Below are 26638 nucleotides of genomic sequence, written 5' to 3' on the forward strand. Positions count from 1 at the left end.
CACATTCAGCAGTGATTGCAGGCGATCGCGAATGCGGATGTAACAGTGACCGTTATGGTGAGAAGCATCGCTGCATTTCCTGACCCCATGTCTCCTCAATCTTCTTTGAAGACAGCGCTATCAAACCAGTCGCTACCGTTAGGATACTACGGCGTCCACGATTGTGTCCACTCTGTGTGGAGCTGCGGGCGAGAAGGACATCGAGTCACCGTAGAAGCCGCCGGAGAAGAACGCCCCTTCTCCCTCGCCTGAACCCCTGCCTTGCGCGCCACAAGAGAGGGCACACATCCGGGCCGTGTTCCTCGCTCACGTGCGCGAGATTGAACCGCGTACCTGGTTCACCCTCACACGCTTTCATTCATACGCAACCTCACGGCGACGGTGACGCTGACGCCGACGTCAACGGCCAGAATGTGCCGGGAGTTTCCGTATAATTGCTATTGCCAAACAATCGTATAGATGGAAAAAATAAGAGAAGTAGCTACATGAGCACTGCACTCTTTTGTCCCGTTCCCTCAGCTGTTTGTAGTATTACGTCGTCTTAACAGTAAGTCAGGTTAGCATCCACACTGCAGTGCATTCATTTATTCACACATGGCCATTAATATTAATCTCAAGATTTGGGACGCGGGCGTACTTTTTTGGTAAACAAACCAGCGAATTATACTAGTCAGAGTGAACCATTTTCATGAATAAAGTATTTTAGATGGTTAGAATGACTGGAAAAGCGGGCCCCAATATGCGGCCAAATATTACAAATTAACGCAAGAGTAGCGAATATGCGACAAGTGATGTGCGTCTTTATACTCAGAAACTTACACGATTAATCGCGGTTGCGGGGCCGACATACTAGTGCCACTGTCACCGCCACGGCCGTGGTTCTGACAGTGGCACTTGCACTTACATTACATTAGCTTACATTAGTGGTATGTGTAAACGTGTGGATCAACGAGGACACTAATATCTATATAAAACGATGCAGACAAAAGCAGCTGATGCGCATATGGACTTCTTTAAATCGGGATGTACCGTTAATACTCCAGTTTTATTACAGCCATATATAGGGCAATATGCAGCAATGGTACGTGTGATGATTTCCTTTCATGATGTCAAGAAGCTTCTTGATAATATTGATCAATCCAAACGACAGGGCCAGATTGTATGTCTTCCAAAGTATTGATGAATTCCTCTCGACTGGTGTCCAATGGTCTGGGTATATTACAATAAATAGCTGACTCATGAGGAGGCTACGTGAAGACTGGAATCTCGCTAACGTTGCACCCATTTAAATAAAGGTTTTCTAGAGCTAATCCGTCCCATTACAGGCTTATATCACCCTGCCGCCAGTGTTGCAAAACGTTTATCATATTACCTACTCGGCGTTAATGAAACACGTTACCCTCCCCCATTGCATCATTCGGGAAAAATCTACATGGTTTTCTTAATGACTTAATAAAGAAATAGAGTTTACTATACAGCCTGAACTCTTGCTAACAGGTAAGAAATGTTTGGATTTCATAAGAGCTTTGCATACAATCTCACATGCAATATTCACGCATGTGAACATTGACGTTCACAACTCTGTTCAACACTGGCTAATGGCTTAATAACCATCCCGAAGTAGAAAGTTGTGTTGACTGAATTACCCTCTCTTTTTTTTAGATACCGCAGGGCCATCACGGCTCAATCAGTAGTGGTTAAGCGGAAAGCTTTTGTTTACGTTTCTAGTGTTGATGTCTTCTCTAAAGTGCGGCAGGAATATCCGTTTGGCCAGCTTTTGTTCCTCTTCTTTATTATTATTAATATTATGCCAAAAGAAAACATGTAATCTGTACGGCTATTGACCCATGATTGTGCTTTGTAAGGAATAGCGACCAATCAAGTGGATTATGCACCTTTGTAGGAAGATTTTCATCGTATTCAAAAATAGTGTGTTTTAGCTAACCAATTTATTTAACTGGAATCTATGTATGTACTCTGGGGTGTTATTTTGCAAGGATGGATCATGGTCTTAGCACATTGGTAGCTTTGTTCGTAGAGCCGGTGCTTTCCTTGGGTTCCTCTACAGGCACTCAAACACTTGGAGCGGCATGTTAGATAGACCGCCTATAAAGCCTACATAAGGCATGCCTACTATTAGAGTATGCCTGCCCTGTGTGGGGCACATCCCAATGTGTGAGTATTAATCTGTTTGAGCACCTAGAATCTCATGCTGCAAGATATGTTCTGGGGCGGTACAGCTTGTACGATAACGCGCCAATTAAGAAGAAAGAGCTAGGGTGGGCTCCTCCTTGCGAACGTCGCAAAAACCTCCCCTTAATATCACTCCAGAAGCTCTATAGTAACCAAAGCGAATTTCGCCCGCGTAGTACATAGAACCGCCTGGTTACATACCTGCCCGAAGAGACAAAGCTTTCAAAATTTTGCAGTACCTTCCAAACACAGACGTTTTATCGCGATTAGCAATCTTTTCCTACTTGAATAATTTCCTATCTATCTATCTATCTATCTATCTATCTATCTATCTATCTATCTATCTATCTATCTATCTATCTATCTATCTAGCTATCTATCTATCTATCTATCTATCTATCTATCTATCTATATTTATCTACCTATCTGTCTATACATATCATCAGTCAGTGCCGACGTCCACGCCCACTGACATGCGCATGGAAGCACGAAGTAAATGATGGTCTTACACATCTTTTTGTTCATTCCACAGTTATTAAGTGCTATGGCCCTTCGCTGAGGGTGCCATGCTGTCTCTCGTCATGGTGACGTGCTCTGCAACGGTTCCGCAGCTAAGGAAGGAAGTATTCCGAATACCTATACCTCACCTAGCTGCCCTATCCTATCCTGGCGACTACTGCTTGCCACCAACCGAGCTTGTTACTATCCTAGAGTGATTCGCTGATAATTCAATGGCCGGCCCCTGTGACGAAGCTGCGATGGCGGGAGCTTTCGCAGCTTCCATGCTCTTGTGCGCTGCTACCATCCTCTGTCAAGGCGGTTGCATCACGAGTCACTTGTCACTTGATATCCACTGCGCATCTTCAAATTCATCAACAGCGCGAATAGGGACTCGACTTAATCCCGGCGCTCCGAACTCAGTTTTAAGTGGGCATGGGCGTACGAGAGGATTGAGAGAGAGAGAGAGGGCTCTTTATTAGAAAAACAGAGAATTTTGCCGGCGGGTATATAACCGCTCGCATACTACTCTTTATAGGGATGGGGAATGGGATTAAAAGATTCCAGAAAAGAGTCGGAGAAAAAGAGGATAAAAGTAAATATTAAATGCCCGAGTGGACCTGATACTAATATTTACAAGTGACATGGCGGGTAAATTTAGGCTTTTGTATAGGAAGTGTGCTATTTTTAAAGCTTTCCGATTAGACCAATTTCTGTCAGGTATTTGAACAATAAATCCAAAACCCGTCGCTGTTTTGAAGGGCCGGGCATTGGACCCAACATGCTCGGTAATGTTAACGGTTCGTGGCAATTCATGTCCATGCCCCGAGAATTCATGTCCATGCATATTACTAGAATGCCCCGCGGTACGCGGGGCATTCTAGTAATATGCGCTCAATTGTCCCTAAGTTGCGACAGTTATCACAGTATGGGTTAGTGGTAAGTCCTATGTGGTACAGATAATTGTTCGTGTATGCCAGGTTCAGTCGAGGAAGTGGTCGTGGAATTTTCTGTCTCATTTCTCGGTCAATGTAACGGAGGAAGGTATCTTGATGAAGCGGCAGATTCAAGATGCGGTCATTTTCATGATAGGCCTATTTTTTGCCATGTTTGAAGCGTCGGCTTTTGTAAAAATGTTCTTTTATATTGCGGTATTGGAGTCCATTTCTGGCAGCTTCGTCCGCTCTTTCACTTCCCGAAATGCCGGCATGGCCAGGTATTCACTTGAACTTTATGCAATGCCCAGCAATCTTAGCCCTGTGGTGAATATAAGCAATGTCAAATGCTGCTGGTTGATTATTGCAACGCTTGTGCCTGTTCCACCTACTTTGTAGGGCTGCTTTTGAATCTGTGAAAATCACCCATGTCTTTGGCGGCTGCTGTCGAAGTACATACACAAGGGCCTCCTTAATGCCATATAGCTCCGCTGAAGTAGATGATGTCGCTCGCTCAAGACGAAACGAGAATCGTTGCCCTGTAGAGGGAACAAAAAGTCCGCATGATGAACGATGTTGAGTTGTAGAGCCATCTATGAAAATGAGCGTTTGGGCTGCGCATTCTTTGTGCATATATTCCAAAGCTATCTGATAAGTCGCTGCTTGAGGCATTTTCTTTTTCGCACTGATTCCAGGTATACATGGCACGATTTCCAGTGGGGACAGTGTGCATGGTGAAATGTTTCGCGGCATAATTTGCGATGCCTGAGCAGGAATCGAAATAGATATGCTTCCGATGGCCTGTCCAAAGCTAGATGTAGCACGGGTTCTGGAAATATCCTTTAAAAGTATCCTTTCGTATGAATGACGTGGCGGAGGTGTATCCGAAGTGTCTCCTGCGAACATAGCACTTCCAGAGACAGGCATCCAGCTTCTGCTACAGTTCGTGAGCGGGACGACCCCTTCGGAAGGCCAATACATACGCGAAGGCAGTTTTGTAGTGCTGCCTCGAGTTTTCCCTTGCTTGTGGGAGATATTTTGTGCAGGATCGGGAGGTAATAATGTAGTTTTCAGTCGACGTAGGCCTTATGGAGGAGCAACATTGATCGACAGTTGCTGTCCCACTGTGATCCGGCTATAAATCGGAATACGTGCGACGCCGAGGAAATCTTCTCACTCAGTTTTTTCACTTGGGGCGACCATGTGAGGTTCCTATCGATCGTCACTCCAAGAAACCTTTGCGTCTTTACGTATGGAAGGGCACGACCACTTAAGACTAGTGGGTATTTTTCCATACACCTCCGCGTGAAAGCCATGGCAACGCTTTTGTCGGGGGACAATTTCAGACCCCTTGGATTTAGGTGGGCCGATATATTTGCTAGCGCTCTCTGGAGGCGTTGTTTGGGTAGTACTGCGGGAACGCGCCGCACTCCAAATGGAGATGTCGTCCGCATACAGTGTGATTTTGACGCCAGGGGGCAGGTTTCTTCTCAGATGGATGAGGGCTAAATTAAATAATACCGGGCTTAACACAGCTCCTCGTGGCACTCCCTTCTCGACGGCATAAAGCGCCGTGGGGCCATCCAGCGTACACATGAAAAGTTGGCGTCCTTGAAGATAGTCTTCAATCCATGCGTAAAGCCGTCCTCCAAGACCAAGGGTTTCCAAAGCGTCAAGCATTGCTTTATGATAGATCTAATCATATGCTGCCCTAATGTCTAAAAATAATGCAGTATGTATGTTTCCAGAGACCAATTCCTCTTCAATTGATGAGACCAAGGCAATGAAATTATCAATTGCGGACCTATTTTGCCGAAAGCCATTCATTTCCTCCGGGTAAACTGTTGCAGTTTCCAGGAACCAATTTAGTCGTTTGTAGATCATTTTTTTCGAGTAGCTTCCCTACGCAGCTAAGCAGAGATATGGGTCTGAAGGAGGCGTAATTTGTTGGCTGCTTCGCTGGCTTCAATATAGGAATGACTTTCGCAAGCTTCCATTCCGTAGGAACCTCCCGAGTTATCCATGAGGCGTTGTAGTAATCCGCGAAGGTGTGGGCGAGATGTCTGGCATAGATTTGCGAGCGCTTCATAACTCACGGCGTCATGGCCAGGTGATGATCGCTTGTTTACGTCGCCGGTTGCTGCCGTGAGCTCTTCGATGGTGGATGGTAATTCTTAGTCAGGAAGGGTAGCTCGCGGTGGACTAGGCTGACGACTTGCAATTTGCTGCAAAGGTTGTGCCCCGTTGGAAAGGAGCCTGCAGTACTGCTCTGTCACCTCTTTCAGGGATGCACGCTCATGTAATGAGAAGGGGATAAAAGGATAAAGTTGTTGCGGCTCTTTGCGAATGCCTCTGACGACTCGCCAAATTTTGCCCAGCGGTTGTCGTATGTCCAGTTTCCCGCAAAAGTCCCTCCACCTTTTTCGGTACAGTTTGGTGAGGTAACGTCGTATATGTCTTTGTGCCCGTCGACAAGTTCTGAGGTCTTCGATATTCTTAGTACGTAGAGATTTTCTTTCGGCACACCTTCAAATGGCACATAACCTTTCAATTTCCTCGTCGTTAGTTGGTACATTACAATGCTTAGTGGCAGAGCGGGTACTTTTGTTGAGGCAATGAGCCATTGTCGGTATTATTTCTGTATTCGTAGTCCAGGCTGTGATTCCTTTGTGTACGGCTGCTGCCGACTTCAGCTTCACTTTTCTGGGCGACGTCCGAAAATGAAGGGCAGAGATTAGGATCGGGTAGGGATCACTACCTCGAGTCTCGAAATCTGTACGCCATCCAAACATAGGGGCCACTTGACTTGATACGAATGTGACCTCAATGCAGCTAAGAGTCTTCAGATTTTTCAGGTATGTCATGCTGCCATCGTTCAAGGGCTCTATATTGTATTTTGCAAGAAGCTTTGACAGCTTGGCACCCCGAGCACATGTATGTGAACTGCCCCAGATCTCGTTATGTGCGTTGAAATCGCCACAAATAATATGTGGAGACTTAGACCTTGTCAACAAGTTTTCCAACCGTGTCACATCGAAACGTGATCCTGGTTCCAAGTAGACGCCGATCAGGGTAAACACTTTGGATGCAATCACTGTGGTTGCACAAATATATTCGTTTTTGTCATGTGGTGCTATGTCAATCGCAGAGGCAGGTATGTCGTGGCGAAATCCAACGAGCAGTCGGCTAATTCCATTTTGTCGCCTTGAATGATGAAAATAATAACCCTTTATCCTTAACTGCTCGTCGACGCGAGACTCGGAAATGACTATAAAAGGGAATCGGTACACTCGCCTAAGATGCTTAAAGTCTGCTAACTTCGAGCGCAAGCCGCGAGCGTTCCACTGGAATATAGTACATGTGCGGAAGTGTTTGTTGGTGGACACCGCTTGTCAGACGATTGTTGGCGAAGCCATTGTTGCTACTGAGAAGAATCACGGCTTTGCGCCGTGAAAGAAGACGACACTAGCGGTTCCAAAGCCAGGATGACCTCTACGTCAGGGATGCTCTTAAACCATGGGCTGGCGCACGGAGAATAGCCTTGATTGCGGCGAACATCATGAGAATCAGCATACTTGATATCTCATTTGCAGTGCTACCATCTAACTACTTTTCTTGGTTCTTCCTGTTCTTCTGCTGCGACCTTGAGGACAATTGTTGCTGTCGTGGGCTTGAGGTTATATCACTTGAGGCCTTTGATGGACTCTTTGCAGTTGAAGGCCTTTGCTGGTTTTCTTTCACGACTGAGGCGTAGGACTTTTTCAAAGCCGTGTCGCTGCGCTGCACCGTGTCGTGTTGCTTTTGGTTTGTAGATGTACACATCACATCCGGATTTGGTGGTAGTTCTCGTCGTTTCTGCACTTTTCCTTGAATTCGCTCCATCGTCCGTGCAAGAGTGGCTGGTTTCTTTTTAGGACACCTTCCGTATGACGCAGCATGCTCAGCCCCACAGTTCGCACACCGAGGCTGGGAACGTGACGTACACTCCTTATGCGTATGTGGACCAGCGCATAGCTTGCAACGGATGGGGTAAAATGGATGGGGTTTACAATATTTCGCTATATATCCATGTCTTTGACATCTGAAACATTGAGTAGCAGACCCCATGTATTCCGTCACGGGATAACTTCAGAATCCAAGCGACACTCAGTTTGGTAAAGGGGCGTCCTTAGAGAATTCCAGGATGACCGAGCGTCTTCGGGCTTCCGTTACTACGCCATCTTCGTTAGGGACGTACAAAACTTGCCTTTTAGCAGATATGACTCCTTGTTCGCTCAAATACTCATTGAGGTCGTCATCTGAGTACTCAACAGGAACGTCCTGTATCCTCCCGTACGTGGCAGAGTAGGAGTATGGAACTCGAGCTTCTACGGGAATACCAGATAGATCTGTCACTGTGAGGAGACGATTGGCTGCAGGAAGTGTAGACACTGTCACCATGAGGCTGCCATCCTTGTTGAGACGGTGGCTGAGTATCTTTTCTTGGGCTGTTGTTACGACCGCAGAAGCCAGAAGATTCGGGTTTACTTTCCATAAGCTGCTGTCAGGCTGAGTTGGCTTGAATATAACAGGAACACCTGCGGCACTTTTCTTTTTGTAAGAGACAACAGTGAAGGCTCTCTGGTCCATCTCTTCGTTGTTTCCGGCAGATTCCCTTGTGTCGATGTCATCTTCACGTAGCATTTTTCTTGCTTCCTCATCTTCTCTGTGGTCTACAGAAGCAACATGCTGACCTGATTGCTGATTGCTTGCGACGGATGCCATCAGAGCATCACGAAGGGCAGCCGACGGCGGAGGCTCGCCGCGCTGCTTCGGTCCGGTGCGCTTCGGGAGCCGCTTGCTGTGCTTCTCTCGCAGGACGGTGACCTGTAGACCGGCGCTCGGGGGGAAAGAGAGGCACAAAGAGTAAAAATGAGCTTTACACTTGCTAAAAAAGACTTAAAATTACGGACACGCGTTCGGAAGCGAGCCTATCGATCCTCGTCGACGAGCGGATTGATCGCCTAACACATCTGTTTGTTCATTGCGCAGGTCAGTTGCCGTTGAATATTAAGACTAAAATCTAAAGATCAATTTATAATCGCGCTTCCTTTCAGGGAAGCAGTGGTTGGCCCTTTTTGTTCTTTAATATTGAAAGTAATTCCGGGCCTCCAAAGGAACAACCATCGTATACATTAAGTATACATGTTCCACCGTGTACATTAAGTGCATAATGTTCTGATAATTTTATGGACTTGAATGAAAGGTCTTAAAGAATGGAGGATAACCAAGAAGCTATGTTAGGCGCTGTTTCTGAATTAAAAACACATAAAGAAACTTTGGCTGATGCTATATGTGAAATTAAAGTAAGGCTCGTGAACGAATAAACTCAGACAGGTAATTTCGCAAAATGGTAGCGTGAACTCGGTGACGTGCCTGAGCCGGTAGTCAGTATAGTAATAGCCGCTGTAGCCCTGCGCTACCCCCTGGATGATGCGGAAGAACACTCACGTAGTAATAATCTATTTTGGACGGACTAACGAGTATCTCCAGTGAGCCCGGTGTTGAATCAAAGCAAACAATATAGGACATTCTCACAGCGATAGCATATTACGTGCACATCGTAGTGGTAGCTTCACTCAAAATAAAGCGCGTATATTGATAGTAAATTTTGCTTCTTATGGAACTGAAGACGCTATGCTGTCGAACCGTGTGATGCTTAATTAAACAGCATCACTATTAGAGAGGATTTCAGTTCCGCTGCACGTCACGTCAGTTATATACTTATTGAATACGGAAAACGTCTGTATCTACCGTTCAAATTAGGTTATAGCAAGCTACAAATCGATAGAAAATGAATATGACGAAAATATACAAAGGGTCATGAAATTAAACCGCCAAATATCCCAGAGGATGCCACGGCGTCAGTTCTATCCTTAAGACGATAGCGCAATGTTTCAACAACGCATCCATAGGATAACAGGGACACAGATCCCATGACATCGAGACAAACCGTTGTTTCATAATATTCGTAGCCTATTAACTTGATAAGACGATCGGTGCAGCTTAATAAATTATTGCGACGCAAACATAACTGCATTGGCCTGAACATGGTTGACGAGTAAAGTAACAAACTCTGACTTATTCCACGGTAACAAAAAGTACAATGTTTACCGTACCGATCGCGGTAACCGTCCAGGAGGTGGTGCTTTGATGGCTGTTAATGGCTGTTTTGACTGTTTCTCTGTAGCCATAACAGTTGATATTGAAAGCGTATGGTGCTGCATTTAGGCTCCGAAAAGGTTGTTATTTGTGCGAGTTACCGAACACCATCATCTGCCTCTCTTTTTGAGATAGTAAGTGTGATTGTTTATAACAAATAAGTGTTCGTTTCCACGTAGAACCGATTTTATCTATGGGCGATTTTAATTTCCGGTGATTTCGCCGTCGGGGACCTGACCTTTATTAAATGTAACTCCAGCAGAACCAAAGCGTTTTATTGACATTAGCGCTAATTTCTACTTGAGGTAGGCAGTTATTTCCCTGCACGCATAATAAACACCCTGTTATCTCTTTGAGATCTTCAAACGTCATAGACCGACATCATACCTCAGTTTACACATTCCCCCGGCTTGAGAGATCACCACCTCATCCATTTTTCCATTACCCTGACAATTCGCAGTTTAGAACCATTCGGCACTATAAAAACAGCAACCTTACCGCTGTAAACAACGACCTTGTTATTTTTCTTGATAAATTCTTACCTATTGTCCCCGACAGCTCACTGGATAATACATGGAATATATTTAAAGGTAAAATTGGCGATCTTGTCTACCAGCCAATCATGATGCCGCGCGTTTTCTTGAATAACAATACCTAGTCGTATACTAAATCTTTCATCTCAGTCGTATAACAATCTTTGAACGGCATAGGAGAAAAAAAAAACCTTTTTCGCACAGCTAAGCGGCCGCAAAACTTGATTCAATGGTCTGCCTGCGAAAAAACTGCCTCGGCCTACTCATCTGCGATATAGGCAATCAAAGTTTCATTCTTCAATACTACTCTTTCGAACATGTTTTTTTAAAGAATCCAAAAAGCTGCTGTAATGTAGTAAGGCCGCGTGAATCGAAATTGTATCACTTAGCACGTATTCCGGTCAACCTGTACCTCGGCATCATTGCGCTATAATTCTAAATGATGCGTTTAGAAAAGCTTTTACACCTACAAGACATGATCACAAAATTTCAAGGCCATCACACAGCAATTCTTTACCTTTGGATCCCATTTTTTCAATTTCTACACGCATAGAAAACTCACGATGTCATATTTGCATCTTGCGGAGTAGATGGCACCACGACGAAATTTCTAAAAAATATACTGGTCAGTATTATTCGATTATCTTTGAGAGCATTTCTTCGCAGTCGTTCTTGTCTTCACCCTTGCCTCATGACTGAAAACAGTAAAACTGATCCCGTTCCACAAACCTGGCAAAACTTACGATTGTTTTATCTAAAGGGCCATATTGATTACCTCAGTACCGTGCAAAATAATGCAGTACGATTTATTTTCTAGCCTTGTCAGCCTCCTTGAGAAAAAAATTTTTTCGGTAAATGTCAACATGGCTTTCGCAAATTATTTTCTTGTGAGACCCAGCTAGTATCATTTCCTAATAACTTGCAAGTATATTTTGATAGCAGTTTTTTGAAAGATTGCATATTTTTTTAGTTTTCGAAAACTTTTGACAGGGTGAACCACGTATTCTTCCAACACTCACTAAGATCACTCAAGCATTGACCCGGGAGTATTTAGCTGCATGCAATCGTTCCTTTCGTATCGTTTCCAATTTATTGTAACTAATTACTCTACATCTACCAGAGCTCCAGTTGAATTTGACGTACCAGAGGAGTCTATCCTCTGTCCTCCTTTATTTTTATTATATTCAAACAATTTACCTGATAACTTTCCCTCACAATTATTTATTTGATGACCAACTGTGTTATATATCCCAAGATAAATAAAGCTGCTGATATACCAATCCTTAAATCTGCTTTCAATGACATACATCATACATACCAGGTATGCGCTATGGATTAAATTTTTCATAACTTTTCTTTGGCCGAAACAATTATCATGAACTATGAGCAATTATTTAGCGAACAATATAAAACCTGGCTTGAGCTACAGTGGTGGTGAAATAGTATAGCATCTGCCTTGCGTGTACCTATGGCACAGGTACACATATAGCGTTCATATGCACAGCAATGTATGGAACAACACGGCGATAGCGGAAATTCCGATGGAGTGCCCATATAATTGCTATCGCAATAAAAGAATGTGGTAACTGCATTCCACGGCACCAAATCGCAGGGCGCTCGATAAAGTTATTTGAATTAATTAATTAATTAATTAATTAATAATTAATTAATTACTAATTAATGAACTGCATTAGCCCCGCTGTGGCCCCATGTCTGCCGGCATGAGAAGAAATACTTGTCGGAAATTCAACGTCCGTCCTGATGACACCAAAATTCAACCACACGAAAATTGATGCTGCAACCCACGACCACTGGTGGATGTCGAACCCTCGACCTTTTATGTTGTTGAAGGTAACGCCAGTTCAGAAACAGATAATTAAGATAGACTTAATTAGGACACTCGAACTTATGACCTTCGTTGGGAGAAAACAGTAGCAATTAACAACATAATTGAATGGGAATGTCGAGCAATTTAATTCATGTCTTGTGAGTAGGCTTTCCCGTTATCCTGTTTAGCCTATGTTAAAGTAACAGTCAACATTTTTGTGAGGACTCATTTGGGCATAGAACTTGTTTTTTTTTAATTATGGGGTTTTACGTGCCAAAACCACTTTCTGATTATGAGGCACGCCGTAGTGGGGGACTCCGGAAATTTAGACCACCTGGGGTTCTTTAACGTGCACCTAAATCTAAGTACACGGGTGTTTTCGCATTTCGCATAGAACTTGTTACCAGCGAAAATTGCGAGCTACAACTATGTTGATATCGACACGTGGTCTTCTTTATCTTTATCGGGCGACCAAGTTTCACCGCCTAACAAATGTTATCGCACAGCGCAAGATGCGCCTGCATGTATAGCAAGTTTCTGGTATCTTATCGATGGTTCTGTCCGCTGTCTGTGACCGAACCTTGTGTAATCTGATTGCATGTATGCGCGACGCGAATAATGTAGAGAGGAGGTGGAGACAAAGGAGAGGAAAGACAGGGAGGTTAGCCAGCGTAAGTACCGGCTGGCTACCCTGTGCTGGGGAAAGGGGTAAAGGGAATAAAAGGAGAAAGAAGAAGAGGAAAAAATGGAAAAAAAAAGAAAATTCACACAGTAACGCGAAACTACGCGCCACAACGTTCAAAGGCGGTCGCACAATTCGCATGTCCTTAAAAACTTCAACAAAGCCCTTAAGGCCTTGAGTGCCGAAGCCCGTCTGGACCAATGTCCTAGAGCTTTTTCCTCTGTAAAGGGGCGATTGTCTTGTTTTGCGAGAGCGGTCACGAGCAGTTTTCTTCGCACTTTGTAACGGGGACCGTCACAAAGGAGGTGTTTAATCGTCTCCTCGCAGCCGCAGGTATCACAAGTAGTGCTGTCGGCCATTCCAATGCGGAATGAATAGGAGTTCGTGAATGCCAAGCCGAGCCACAGGCGGCACAGAAGTGTTGCTTCCGCTCGTGGCAACCCTGGTGGTAGGCGGAGTTGCAGACGTGAATCCAATCTGTGGAGACGTGCGTTCGTGAATTCACTGGTGTTCCACAGATTCTGTGTAAGCTCGCGGGCGAGGAAGCGAAGACTTGTGGCTGCATCTGTTCTTGACAGCGGTATAGGCATAATCTGGGCACCATCATGAGCCGACCGGGCAGCGTCATCCGCACTGTCATTTCCTCAAGTTCCGCAGTGACCCGGTATCCACTGGTAGATGATGTTGTGTCCCTTGTTGATTGCGTGATGGTGGAGTAGTCGGATGTCTGCGACTAGTTGCACATTTGGTCCATGGTTGAAAGGGGACATCAGACACTGAAGTCACATGAGTCACATAAGATGGACCATGAATGTGATGATTTGTGAACAATAAACTCCAGAGCAGCACGGATAGCTGCGAGTTCTGCAGCTGTCGATGTTGTAATGTGAGATGTCTTGAACTTGAGGGTGACACACTCTGCGGGAATCACCACTGCTCCAGCTGAACTATTAGAGGACACAGAACCGTCCGTGTAAACGTAGATGCGTTCTCTGTGTTTTTCATGTAGCACTGAAAGCACGGTTTGTTTGAGGGCGAAAGTTGACATCTCCGTTTTCTTTTTGATACCGGGAATAACAAGAAGAACCTGGAGTGGATGGAGGCACTACAGCGGTTGAGATGGTCGTGCTGCAGGCGTGAAGTTTGACGGTAAAGCTCCATGGTTGGCGGCAATAATCTTGCTAAACGCTGAATGAGGTCGAGCGGCAGGAAGAGAGGCGGGATGATGCGATGGAAGTTGGGCGAAGTGCCTGATATGCATCCTTAAAGTGTCGACTTGAAGATACGTGTTGATGGGATGGTCATGCGCGATGGCTATTGTAGCTGCCGTGGACGCACATCTGCGAAGACCTAGGCAAATTCGCAGAGCTTGAGCTTGTACAGATTGGAGGGCACGGAGGTTGGTCTTGCCGGTCCCACCCAGTACAGGTAAGCTATAGCGCAGGGGAGCGATGAACAGTGCGTTATAGAGTTGGAACATCGCACTCACAGACGCACCCCATCACTTTCCCGCAAGAAATCTGAGCACGTGGGTTATCATGGCTAATTCCTTTTCAGGTAGGTGATATGAGGACTCCAGGAAAGGTCTCGATCTATTATCGCTCCTAGAAAGCGGTGCGTCTTCTCGTAGGCAATTGGCTGGCCATTAATTCTGATAACGTACGGTTTCATTGCTTTATGCGTGAAAGCGACTATAGAGCACTTCTCGCAGGACAGCTCCAGACCTCGTGCTCGAAGATAACCTGATCTCAGTGTGGCCGCTTTTTGAAGTCTGGCGCGCACCTCAGGACGCGTCGCTCCTGATGACCAAATGCATATATCGTCTGCATAGAGCGACACATGGACGGATTCCGGAAGGGTATGAACCAGGTCGATGAGCACCAGGTTAAATAGAGTGGGGCTCAAGACTCCGCCTTGTGGTACGCCTCGGTAGGTGTTGCGTTGTGAGGACGCACCGTCCTCTGTTTGCACAAAGAATGACCTGTCCTTCAAGAAGCTGGATATCCACCGAAAAACAAGGCCGCCTAGGCCGACATCGCCCAAGGCGTCCAGGATGTCTTGATGGGTTACGTTGGCATATGCGCCTTTAACATCCAGGAACATCGCCGCTGACAGTCTCCTGAGGCTCTTTTCGTGCTGAACAGACGAGACAAGATCTATAACGTTGTCTATAGAAGAGCGTCCGCGTCGAAAGCCTGCCCTAGCGTCAGGATATAACTTGTAGTGTTCTAGATACCACTCTAGACGCGTCAGCACCATCCTCTCCATCACCTTTCCTAGACAACTGGCCAGAGCAATGGGACGATAAGACGCCACGTCTAGGGGTGATTTACCTGGCTTGAGCAAAGGCACAAGGCGGCTGGACTTCCATGCAGCAGGAACTTCTCCTTCACGCCATGAATTATTGTACACGTCTAGAAGTGCATGCCGGGCTGTTTGACCGAGGTTTCCAAGAGCTGCATATGTCACCCCGTCAGGCCCAGGCGATGATAAACGTCTGCACGCGGCCAACGCCGCCTGCAACTCCTCGATGGAAAACAGATTGTCCATACGAGAATCCCGCGAGATAGGAACATCACGGGGATCACGTGTAGCGAACGATGGCATTAGACCAGCAACCTTAAAACAGAAGTCCTCCGCTACGTCGATCTCTCTGCGACCTTGGTAGAGAGCCAGGCATTTGAAGGGGTGGCGTTGTTGCGGTGATGTTCGAAGACCACGCACTGCTCTCAAAATATGTGACAGGGGTTTATGCGGATCATAGGTATCCCAGAAGGTTTTCCATCTTAAAGACTGCAGGGAGTTGATCCGACGCTGGATCTTCTTCTGTATGGGTCTCGCCTCCCTTAGGTCGTAGATGGACTTGGTGCGCCTGTACCTTCTTTACGCGCGACGGCGGATTGCTCGAAGCCGCTCCAATTCTGCTTCGAATTCAGAAAATTTAGGAATAGGCCTAAGAGATCTTGTGGCTTCTTGAGCAGCGGCGTTAATTAGCTTCTCGATGTTGCCAGGCAGACAGTCCTGGATCTCTTGGCAATTCTTCTCCATGAGCAACGTGTATTTAGGCCAGTCGATGTGATGAAGAACTGTAGTAGAGTGTGACTTGCGTATGCCGTCGATTTTAACATATGTTGGAACGTGGTCACTACCATGCGTTTCGTTGTCCGTGAGCCATTTCACACTGGAACTGAGGCATCTTGAAACAAAAGTGAAGTCCAGGCAGCTGATGTATGTCAATCCCCGCAGAAAAGTGGGACTGCCATCATTTAGGCAGGAGAGCTCATGGTCCGACGCGAAGGATAGTACACGTCTTCATCGACAGTCCATCTTTAAGCTTCCCCATAGCGGATGATGCGCATTGAAGTTGCCGGTAGTAACCCATGGTCCAGGTGTCGCTGTTAAAATTGCACCTAGTCTTGCGTTGTCAAATCGACTCGAAGGTGAAATGTAGGCACCTAGGAGCGTGAGTGCGACGCTCTTCCACTTTATAGTCAAACACACGTACTGATTGTCGTCATCAGGTGCCACTGGGTGTAAAACATATGTGAAATCGCATCTGATATAAACGATGACTTTGCTGCGGTCGCTACAGGTGGCAGACATGAAAGCTTCATATCCTGATAGGCGGATGGCGCTCTCAACGTTTGGTTCGCAAATGACGATTATTGGAAAGTTGTTCTTAAAAACAAACGGACGAAAGTCCGAAATGCGCGATTTAATGCCTCTGACATTCCGTTGGAAGATAGACGCTTCCTTGACCTCTTTAAGGAACGAATGTAGAGGAGCAGCCATGGTGCTTCTCAAGACCGGACAGTACCGGATTCAGGGCATCCTGTATTTGAAGTGCGCCTCGAGCCGCCGGAGTGTGTATGGCGGTCAGTAGTGCTCGTAGCGTGTTCATAAGGGCCTTTATCATGGTGACAACTTTGTCGATGTCTTGGTTGCTGCTAGAATGTGAAGCATGATTAGGCGAGCGTGCTACATTTTGTCGCTCCACTGGTGTATCTAGCCGTGGCAATGGCGGCCACTCCTCGTTTGAGGCAATGATATTGGAGACTTTCTGCTGAGGAATCTCATTGCTACTATTGCTAGTTGTATGCGGAAGTTTGTGGACTGTCAGTGGACGCGGTGCATCCTTAGCAATAGCAGTGGGTTTCCTAGATCTCCGGCGACATGAACGTCGACGTCGCACCTTAGCGGCAGCCTCCCTGTGTGAGGAACCATCCCTGACCATTTGCCTCAAGACTTTCGCCTCATTTTTCACGTGTGGGCAATTCTTCGAAGTTTCATCGTGAGAGCCCTGACAATTGGCGCACTTTTGGTTTTCTGCACGACAGGCGTCGGAGCTGTGCGACCCAGAGCATCGTGAGCACACGGCAGCATTTGTGCAAAACGCACTAACGCGCCCTATCCTTTGACACTCGTGCACTGAAGCGGCTTTGGCACAAAAGGCCGTACAGTGTGTCGGAAGTGACGGACCTTGACGTGTGACGGCAGGCTGTCTCCTTTGAAAGTTAACTTGACACACTGCGTGTTTCCCAGGTGACGGGCTTGCAATATGGCAATTCCCTCTGTCGCCGGCTTGATGAGTATATGGAGGTCAGCATCGCTTATGGAATTATCTACGTCATACACAACGCCGGCCGTAGAGTCATGATGGTCTTGTTTATAGCAACGTACGTTGATGCCATCCAGCACCTTAACGTTGCTCAGAATGTCTAGCGCGCTGCGGTTTGTGACATCTATAGCGAGGATGTTCTTACGGGCGTTGATCCTTACATCTTTGATCTGACCCGGAACAAGTGCCTCGAGCGATACAAATGTGGCTTGGCGGCTGATCCGGTTTAGATTGTCGCTAGCAGCCACAGGCACAAATAAAATGGTGAGGTCCGATGGCTCTCGCGTCGGGATCACAGTTGCCTTACTTGTGGAAGGAGACGTCCTGACGAGTCTTCTCTTTGCTTTGTGCTTCGCTACGGGCACGAAGTCGCTGTCATCCGAGGTTTCATCACTGGTCCCTGAGTAGATCACAGTGTCCTCGCTGTCGGTGTCACTTGGGCGACTAGACCGCTTTCTCGGCGCGGCCGCTGTTGACGTAGAAGGACCAGGAACCTCTCCAGGCGACTCCACGTCCATCGCCGTAGTTAAGGGAGTGGCGTCTCTCACAAAGTAGCTTCAAATTCTCAGAGACAAAAAGGCAGCGTTCCACACAGGACACTTCGTCGTCGTCCGAATAATGTAGAACTTTGTGGAAGACTCGCGGGTCCCAACGATTACTCTGCAAGATTCGACGACTGATGCGTGAAAGCTGACGCGCTTGACCCGCTGATTTATGTCTTCGCCGCTATCGCCGTTCTTTGAGTATAGCCTGTTTTTTGAGGGCACAAGTTCGCCCAATAAAACGCTAGTTTCGTCATTCCCAGTATTGCTGCTTTGTTCACCGTCACTACAGCGGGAAAATATGTAATATTCTGGATTCTGCCCCCTCACAATAATGTTTCGTGACCTTGCGAGTTTCTCTTTAATATTGAATACTATTGCTGCTTGATTTCATACTTGCAGATTCATAACAATCCTTAGTTGAGAATCCAGATGATGAGTGTACCTCATGTTTTCAAACCAGTTCACTGCTGTTCTATCTCCCCGCAAAAGTTGCCACTATTTACATATAGACATTCTGACATCACAGAGGCAATCGTAATAGACAGATGTCTTATCAAAGGAATCTAAAAGCGATAGAGATAAAGCAATTTGATATTACAAAAAAAGAACGCTTCATCTCTTCCATCGACCCATGAAGAAATGTACAAAAAGTGTTGCCTTCAATAGGGCTGCAGCCGACGTGGCCAACCGTTCATCCTACAGAGTTAATGAGCCATAGTTTATGATATATGGTATATAGCGCGATTTCACTAAACGTCGCCTAGTCCAAAGCATTTGGACAGTATTAATCAATTTATGACTTACAAGCGCTGGCTAACGAAGAACGGTTAACAATGACGAAATTTTCTTTTATTTTATTTCGAGTTTGAATTCCCAAGCAACACTAATATGCATTATTGAAGTTAAGAGTTATATAGCACGTAATTCTCTGAACATGAAAGCGCTTTGAAGACTTGCTATTCTGCTGCTTTCTGTCGGCGTTTCTTTAAGCGAATGAGCTATACTGGCGTAAAATGCATTGTATATTATTAGTTCATACGTTCAGAAAAATACACAAATTAGCTTCCCCATGCATTCGCCTTGTTGTTATCTAAGCAATTGGTTTAGCGGTCACTGTAGATCTGATACCGCCGTGTTATGGTGCTCGTAAAAAATTTGTCGTATAAAACTTTTGACAAAGCTTGAAAACAAATGCAGAAACCATCGTGCCATATTATTTATGTCAAGGTGAAGCATTTCGCAAAGTCAACGACGCAACCGTATGTGTTTCTGTGTAGCTTTTTGTTCTGTGTTTGTTGTTTGAACCTATGCAGCCCTGCCACTGAGTCACCTTAATTTCCTTGCGCCGTCTTCTTCTTCTTCACTCTCGGCAATTGCTGATGTTGTTTGCAACAAAGCAGACGGTGCCGTGCTGTGGACTAGCGAGCGCACCACGTTAAACGTTCACAATTTGGTTCGCTATTCCAAACTGGCCGCCGTACATATCAATAGTAGTTACTTACTTGACTTTCCTTAAGTAGATGCAATGAACGACTCGCGAAATCAAAAACCGCGTGTCGTCTTGAATACTTTGTCTTGAATGTTACAGTTGCTTTCAAGTAAATCTACGATTGGTAATGCCGGTCCTATGCAGTACGTAGGTAATACTGATAACATTTCCTTGCGATGATGTGGTGGTCTCAAGAACCGGAGGTAGCCATGTTTTGGAAGAATGCGTGATGTCATTGATGAAAAGAAATTTACGCCGTGACTTGTGCAGACCCTCAACTGGCGACTGACATTATCGTCTTCGTTACAGTAACGCGAGCATTATATTCCAAAGTTACATAGGCAACTGTGGTCATACAGATTTCACTCTCCTATTAACTCTCGCGGGATTTGGTGATTGAGAGCACCCCGTGCAGTTTTGAGCTCCGAATCCAGTTTTGTAAAGCTTCAGTAATTTGAGGCAGGAGTACTAACGGTTCTTCAAAAAGAATTGCTCGGTCTTTTCGCCTACTTTCTGTTTTCCTTTAGAATGCGCAGATATTCTCACTGAAGCACAGATCAAATGCTTGCTCCACGTTGGAGTTTTGGCGGCATCTAAAGCATCCACGCACCTCAGTTTTGATGTCTTTCTTTTTGCAAATTTTTTTTAGTGGTGCTTGCACCACCTCGTACAGGGCTCTTCACTAGTATCGGCTTTCACTTGGCACTTAGATTCCCCTGCACTCACACCAATAGGCGCGACATGTACATCCGAAAAAGGCACGCAAATTACAGTGAAATACTGTTTAAACAGCTTCTCTACATGTTTCGATTTGATGCGATCGTACGTCTTAAGTTTCTCGTAATCGCTCACCAGTTCTCTCTTGAAGAGATTCATTGCTGCAGACACTTCCGTGCGTTCGGTCATTTTACCGCTTGCACGAAATTAATAGACACACCACACAAGGACACAAAAGACGTATTTATTGCAGCGTACGTCGCTTCACCTCAAGCTTATCTTGCTTCGTCTCTGCCGTCTCTCATTCTCTCGTATGTGAAGTGATCTTTTCACACGTAACAGCATGCATGGGTAGCGAAGCTTCAGCGGCAGGTGTGCAGCGGCAATTTGTTTGTCCGTATCTAGAACTCCGCATAAGGCTACAACACAATGCGCACAATGTGCCTCTCAAACGAAGGGAAATTTATTTGGCCATCAGGAAGCGTAAAACCAGAAACAAGAACTGGAAGTCGCTTTTATTTCAACAAAGTGTCCTGGCAATAATGTGAGCTGAGCTGGCCCGCACTCGAGCGGACCCTCACTCAGTTATAAGTGCGACCTGCAGTCTGCAGTGTACGTAGCCGTTATTTGACGCAAACCCGCTTCTCGAACGGTGCACCTGTGATAAGGGTAATTATGCTGGTTTTAGTATTTCTTCAGGGACGGAATCCCTCTAATTGAATTTAAAAATTATGGGGTTTTACGTGCGAAAACCACTTTTTGATTGCAAGGCATGCCGTAGTGGAGGTCTCCGGAAATTTCAACCACCTGGGGATCTTTAACGTGCACCTAAATCTAAGTACGCGGGTGTTGTCGCATTTCGCCCCCATCAAAATGCGGCCGCCATGGCCGGGACTCGATCCCGCGACCTCGTGCTCAGCAGCCCAACACCATAGTCACTGAGCAACCACGGCGGGTCTAAATTGAATTCGCGTAGTAGTCATGTAGGATAACCATCAAAACGGAATCGATGTTTTTTTATGGGCTGATTTACTTATGGTGCTATATTTTCGGGGTAGCGTCGCAACACTGGCAAATACGCTCCAAAAATGGGTTTAAATCGGATACGAATGCTGCGCAACAAACTAATCCTTCGTAAAAGATGCTATACATATCTGTCCAGGACAATAACGAAGAGAAAGGCACTATCGAACACTTTATATGCTCTTGACGGAAAGACGGGGCACGACTTGCAGGAAAAGCAAAGGCACAGAGAAACGGGAACTGATAATAAACTAGTCTAAGATTTTATATACAACAGAAAGAGTCAGCTAGTGCTAGGGATACATCTATCACGTTACTTTACTATGAAATGCGGTGTGCAGAAGGGCAGCTTTCGTGACACAGTCTTTCTACGGCACCCGCTTTCGGTATTGCGCTGGCGTGGAAGTCTTCTCTGTTTTGCATGATGAGCCTGATAATAAGCAGCTGGTAGTTTGCGCGTCAAGGTGTCGTTCTTGTTTAGTCGCTTCATGTTGCGCACTATGCCCATTCTCTCTCTTTACGAACATATACAATAAACCTGAACACTAAATTCCTTATGAAGTAATTATTTTTTGCAGGATAAACAGGACGCTGCATTAGTGACTGTTCTCGATATAAATACAACGGCATTGTGCACTTGCCTAAGCATTGTCCCTTCTGTACATGTGCTTCCTGATTTTCGTAGATTAAGAGTCTTGGAAGAAGCACATAGGTCATTTGCAGAAAGCTGATGAAAGTGTTTCATATCACCTTTTAAAGTAGCGCATGCATGCGCATTTTGTGAATTTCCTCGTAGCGGGGAGAGGTTTGTGCGCGTCACGTTACAGTGACTAAATGATTTCCCATGTAATTTTACAATATCGCACATAATACGCCGGCACATAGTCAGTTACCCTATCCGTGGGCCTAGGCTAGTTCGTTTGCGTTGGCTGCTGTTTTGCTGAGATAACATTGTGCACGACCTTCTGCTGCTACTCCCTGGCTCTGTGGACGACTTCGGTCACAGAAAACTAAGCATGTCTGTGTCATAAATGTGCGCTTTTTATTTCTTTTTTATGTAGCAACTTCGGCCATTTTCGATGGCTGGATATTTCTAAACAAAAAACAGTTCCACATAAAGTGACCCAATTGTCCACAACATTGCGCCAGAAGGCATATGGTGGCTGTTACCTGGTGTAGAAGATAATTTGGATGACTAGGTATGGCCTGCTGATTATGTGCCTACTCTTGACAAATCCGCCAGAATAGACGTGCCCAGGTGACACAAATGGCATGTCGAGCTTAATGATTACACTACCGTATATTGTGTCGTGATATCGTTCGCTAATGGGGTTGGCAGCGCGATTGCCACATCATGCATCAGCTGAACTGTGCATCAGCTTTTATGATTCGCAAGTGGAAGGTTGATGTGCAGCTGGTTAGACAGTAAAGCTATCGCTGACTTGCGCAGTCATGGTTTCTATGCTTTCCGCCACAATTTGTTTTGTGAACTGCATGTGCAGGTTACTGCAGAATCAGTTATTGAATTTAGCGTGTCCTGACAACAGTTTTATTACGCAATACGACATCGCGAAGACTTTGGAATCATTTTGACGTCCCGGGGCTTTCTGAAGGTGCACACAAATTACGATAAATTAGTGTTTTTACATTTTCCCCCATGGAAATGCGACCACTGTGGCCACGCCATCGTGAATATGCAACGGCAGCGGGTATCACATACGCACGGCAGGAGATTTGTTTGCATGCATGCGATTTTGCCGCAAGAATATATTTTTTAGTTATACATGCTATCGATACTACTTCAATGCTCTCAGGTTGTACACAGAATATAGCAGCGACTATTTAAAAAAAAGAGTGACTGCGGTACCGTTTCCTAACCTTCCCAATATTTTATGCCTTGTAGTTACATAATTTGCGTGTTCATCCCTTTGTGCGCATTGGGCACGCAATCTTACTCTTGCATCAGACATGAACCCTAGCTGCTATTGTTGCGCGGGGCTTCGGAAACAATATGGTATTCTTTGTTAAGAAGGGGCCACATCCCATTCTATAGTCATGATTTGGACTGCTATGGATGTGGTCTTTATAATACACTCAATAATTTTAGGAGGCATTACTCGTTTAGCCAGCGGCAAACCGCATCGCAATGAAAGCTGTGCTAATGGTCCACCTCTTGTTTGCAGCCGTTTTAATTTCACCTGGATTAGAAGCCGCAAATTTCCAACATCTTTATGCAACGCCAAATGCATCCAGTTCTCTCGAAATCAAAAAGGTAACAAAAGTTTCTTTTTCACTAGATGCGACATGACTATCTAGTCGTTAAGTTGCTGTGCAGCGCAATGTTTTCTTATACGTAGTTACTTCCTATTACGCAAACAAAACTTTTAGAAAGAAAAAACTAATGATTGATGTTTTATGGTAACCAGTTTTGTGCACATCTCAAGCTGAGGAACTAAACAAAATAAGAATTAATGAAAACTGAAATTGTCAAGAATATAACAATACGCATAAATTGTATTTCACTTTGCGCGATTTGTTTATTGCTTGTGAAATGAAATAACAATGAATGTAATTGAGCAGTTCTTATTCCTTAATGCAATAGAAAACTAATCTACGTAACAATTTAGGAAATGAGCGTAATTATCTTGTACTTTTTACACACAATATTGTTGTAGAATTTTCAGGCGATATGCGTGATTTCATATTAAAAGTTTTTAGACTGAGATTGTGAGTAGTCTAACCTATGTTGGATGGCTACCGAACATTATGCCCCCTATTGTTTTGATGGAAACATTACGGGAAAACCCATTTCATTGTAACTGCCGACGTCATAAGGAGGGCATTCAAGTAATTTACGCATACCCTACTGCTGAACGTACCTTTATCATTTTGAATCGGCAGTGGTCATTCTCAAGTTTCATTTGCTTCCGCTTTAAGCGAGACAGGCTCTCTTCTGGAGATAGTTGACACTGGCACGATGACAATATACGTGCGATTGTGGCCTGACGTTTAGTGCATCGGGCTTTTGGCACACATGCACCAAATATGGGGCCACAATCCAGCCGTAATTGAAATGTAATTTTTTTTCTTTTAGTTGAGGTTTCGTCAACAAAATGGTATCGCCCAGCATCTACGTCAGAAAAGTGTGGGAGGCCCTATTGCCCCTCCACATGTAGGCGGACACCAGAGCTGCGAAGTACGCTACGCCATGCTGCCTTTCTTCTGATCTTCGGTTAGTCAAGAAACACTGGCTGCTAGAGAAACGTACAATTGCAGAGCACAGAACAGTGGAAATGAATACAATTGGGAGGGAGAAGCTGGAGGTGAACAGAATTGCTGCATAAGCGGTAACAATTATTGTGCTGCCATATTGTGCATCAAATAAGTATATGAAATAATATTAAACGGCACAAAAACGGCGCAGATGCTAGGCACTGCGGAAAATGACGTCATTCGATGCATTTTGCGGGCAGTTGGCAGTGCAGCATTGTTTGGGGTGCGCAAACGTTTCCCAGGCTTACTATTGCGCTTGCGTAAATTAAGTATTTGTTTGCACGACACGAGTACAGTCGACTAGAATTAACGCGAGTGCGGCTGCCTGGCGACAGCAGCAAGAAGAAGACGACGTTAACCACAACTGCATAAATTTCACGAACAATTGAATTCATGTAAATTCGCAGTGGGGAAGATCGAGGTGGGTAAGAAAGGCCGAAACTAAATACTCGCTGATATTAGCACGTGGTATGACTTTGAGGGCACACACGAGTCACGTCAGGACGATAGTATATTACAACCTGAAGCTAGTGCCCCTTTTTTGCTATAGAATATAGTAACATGATGCCGCTACTTGCCTTGTCTGAGCATGGATGATGCTGCGATAGTGCAATTTGATACAACGCTGTCGTACTTCGACGCTATTTGTACTAGAAATGCACAGGCCTTGATGCTTGATTAGGCGGCCTTGTAAGGACGAGAACAGCCGTGAAATTGCAATACGAGCGTTGGAAGCAACAAGAAGGTGGCCTGTTGCTGTCAAGCGGTCGTAAATCAACGTACGTGGCGTTGAATCACCAACAAGCTCAGCCACGCTAGGCTCATGGGAAACTTGCTTTTCAATCACTGTTTGAGCGGATGCCGAGATTCCAGGTTGTTTTCACGGGTGCTGCCTGGCTCGTGCGCTAACGGTATGCGGGAAACATAGGTGAGAGTCGGATTAGGAAGCTGGAATGACGGCGCAGTAAACATCATGCCATCACTAAGATGAGCATATAGCATATAGATGAGCATATAGACATTTCTTTTCCAGTCTGTCGCTGCGGTTTTCATGGTAATGCCATGCCATGCATGCATGCATGCATGTCATGAATTTAGCTCATTCTTCTCGGGCATGTCACGACATTCATGTCAATGATGCCATAGTTTGAAATACAGACCATGGTGTTCATACCAATAATATGACATACATGGCATGATATGTCATCTTATGTCACAGATGTGTGTTGTGACACGCATATCAAGAGTATATCTAGGGAAAGAATCGCATGTTATGTCATTAAATGTATTATGGTATTCGCATATACGACATACATTACATGTCATTCATGTAATGACATGATTATCATTGATATCACTTCCCATTTCTAAGAAGGCATACATGAGGGTATCCAGGACATGAATAATGTGCCGTGACATGCATGCCATGAAGCGATTGTAATGGATGACGTAATTTACTTCAGGTGAGGGCGTCGGGGTCATGTTATTAACAGTATACTTATTTAGGAGATATGTGGCGATACATGCATGCGTGACATAGCAGCAATGCCATCAAATGACATGATCATGCATGTCGTGTCATTAACGTCATGTCATGCAATTCATGGCATTCATGCCCCGACGTACGTTTTGCGTCATTACCATACCGATATATATCGACTTAACGAAATGACCGTGACATTATCATGTAATACATGTCTTGACAGCCATGTGATGTCAACAATGTTAGGACATGACATGCGCTTAAGTGTGTTGTCATTGAAGTTATGACGTTTGTGACATGTCATGAAATTGATGTCATGAATTTCAGCGCGCTGCTCAAGAGACATTTATTATTTAGATTTCAAAGTAGTCACTCTGGTTTTCATTGCTTTGACTTTATGCGACAGAGGTTGTCTTCGGGTAGGGACTTGCTTTGGTATGGGTTTCTCTAGCCATGACCACCACGGCGAGACAACGGTATGTCGACGAAGCAGTGACGACGACGGAATGATGAAGTACGACGCACACCGATGGAACCACGAAGGAGGTATGACGAGGATGGCATAACGACAATGGGATGATGATTCTGAAATTACAATGAAGTGTCGACTATAGAGTGCC

The 26638-nt window shown here is 45.1% G+C and overlaps 1 long non-coding RNA gene across 1 annotated transcript in view; it reads left to right on the forward strand.

Moving 5' to 3' along the window:
- Window positions 1–23387: 23387 nt before the first annotated feature.
- LOC126534930 (uncharacterized) overlaps window positions 23388–26638 on the forward strand; it is a 45513-nt gene continuing 42262 nt past the window's right edge. Inside the window, exon 1 of the long non-coding RNA XR_011895478.1 lies at window positions 23388–23534. This is a non-coding gene — a long non-coding RNA (uncharacterized lncRNA). The remainder of the gene's footprint in view (window positions 23535–26638) is intronic.

Source organism: Dermacentor andersoni, chromosome 7 (assembly GCF_023375885.2).
Source record: "Dermacentor andersoni chromosome 7, qqDerAnde1_hic_scaffold, whole genome shotgun sequence".
Classification (NCBI taxonomy): domain Eukaryota; kingdom Metazoa; phylum Arthropoda; class Arachnida; order Ixodida; family Ixodidae; genus Dermacentor; species Dermacentor andersoni.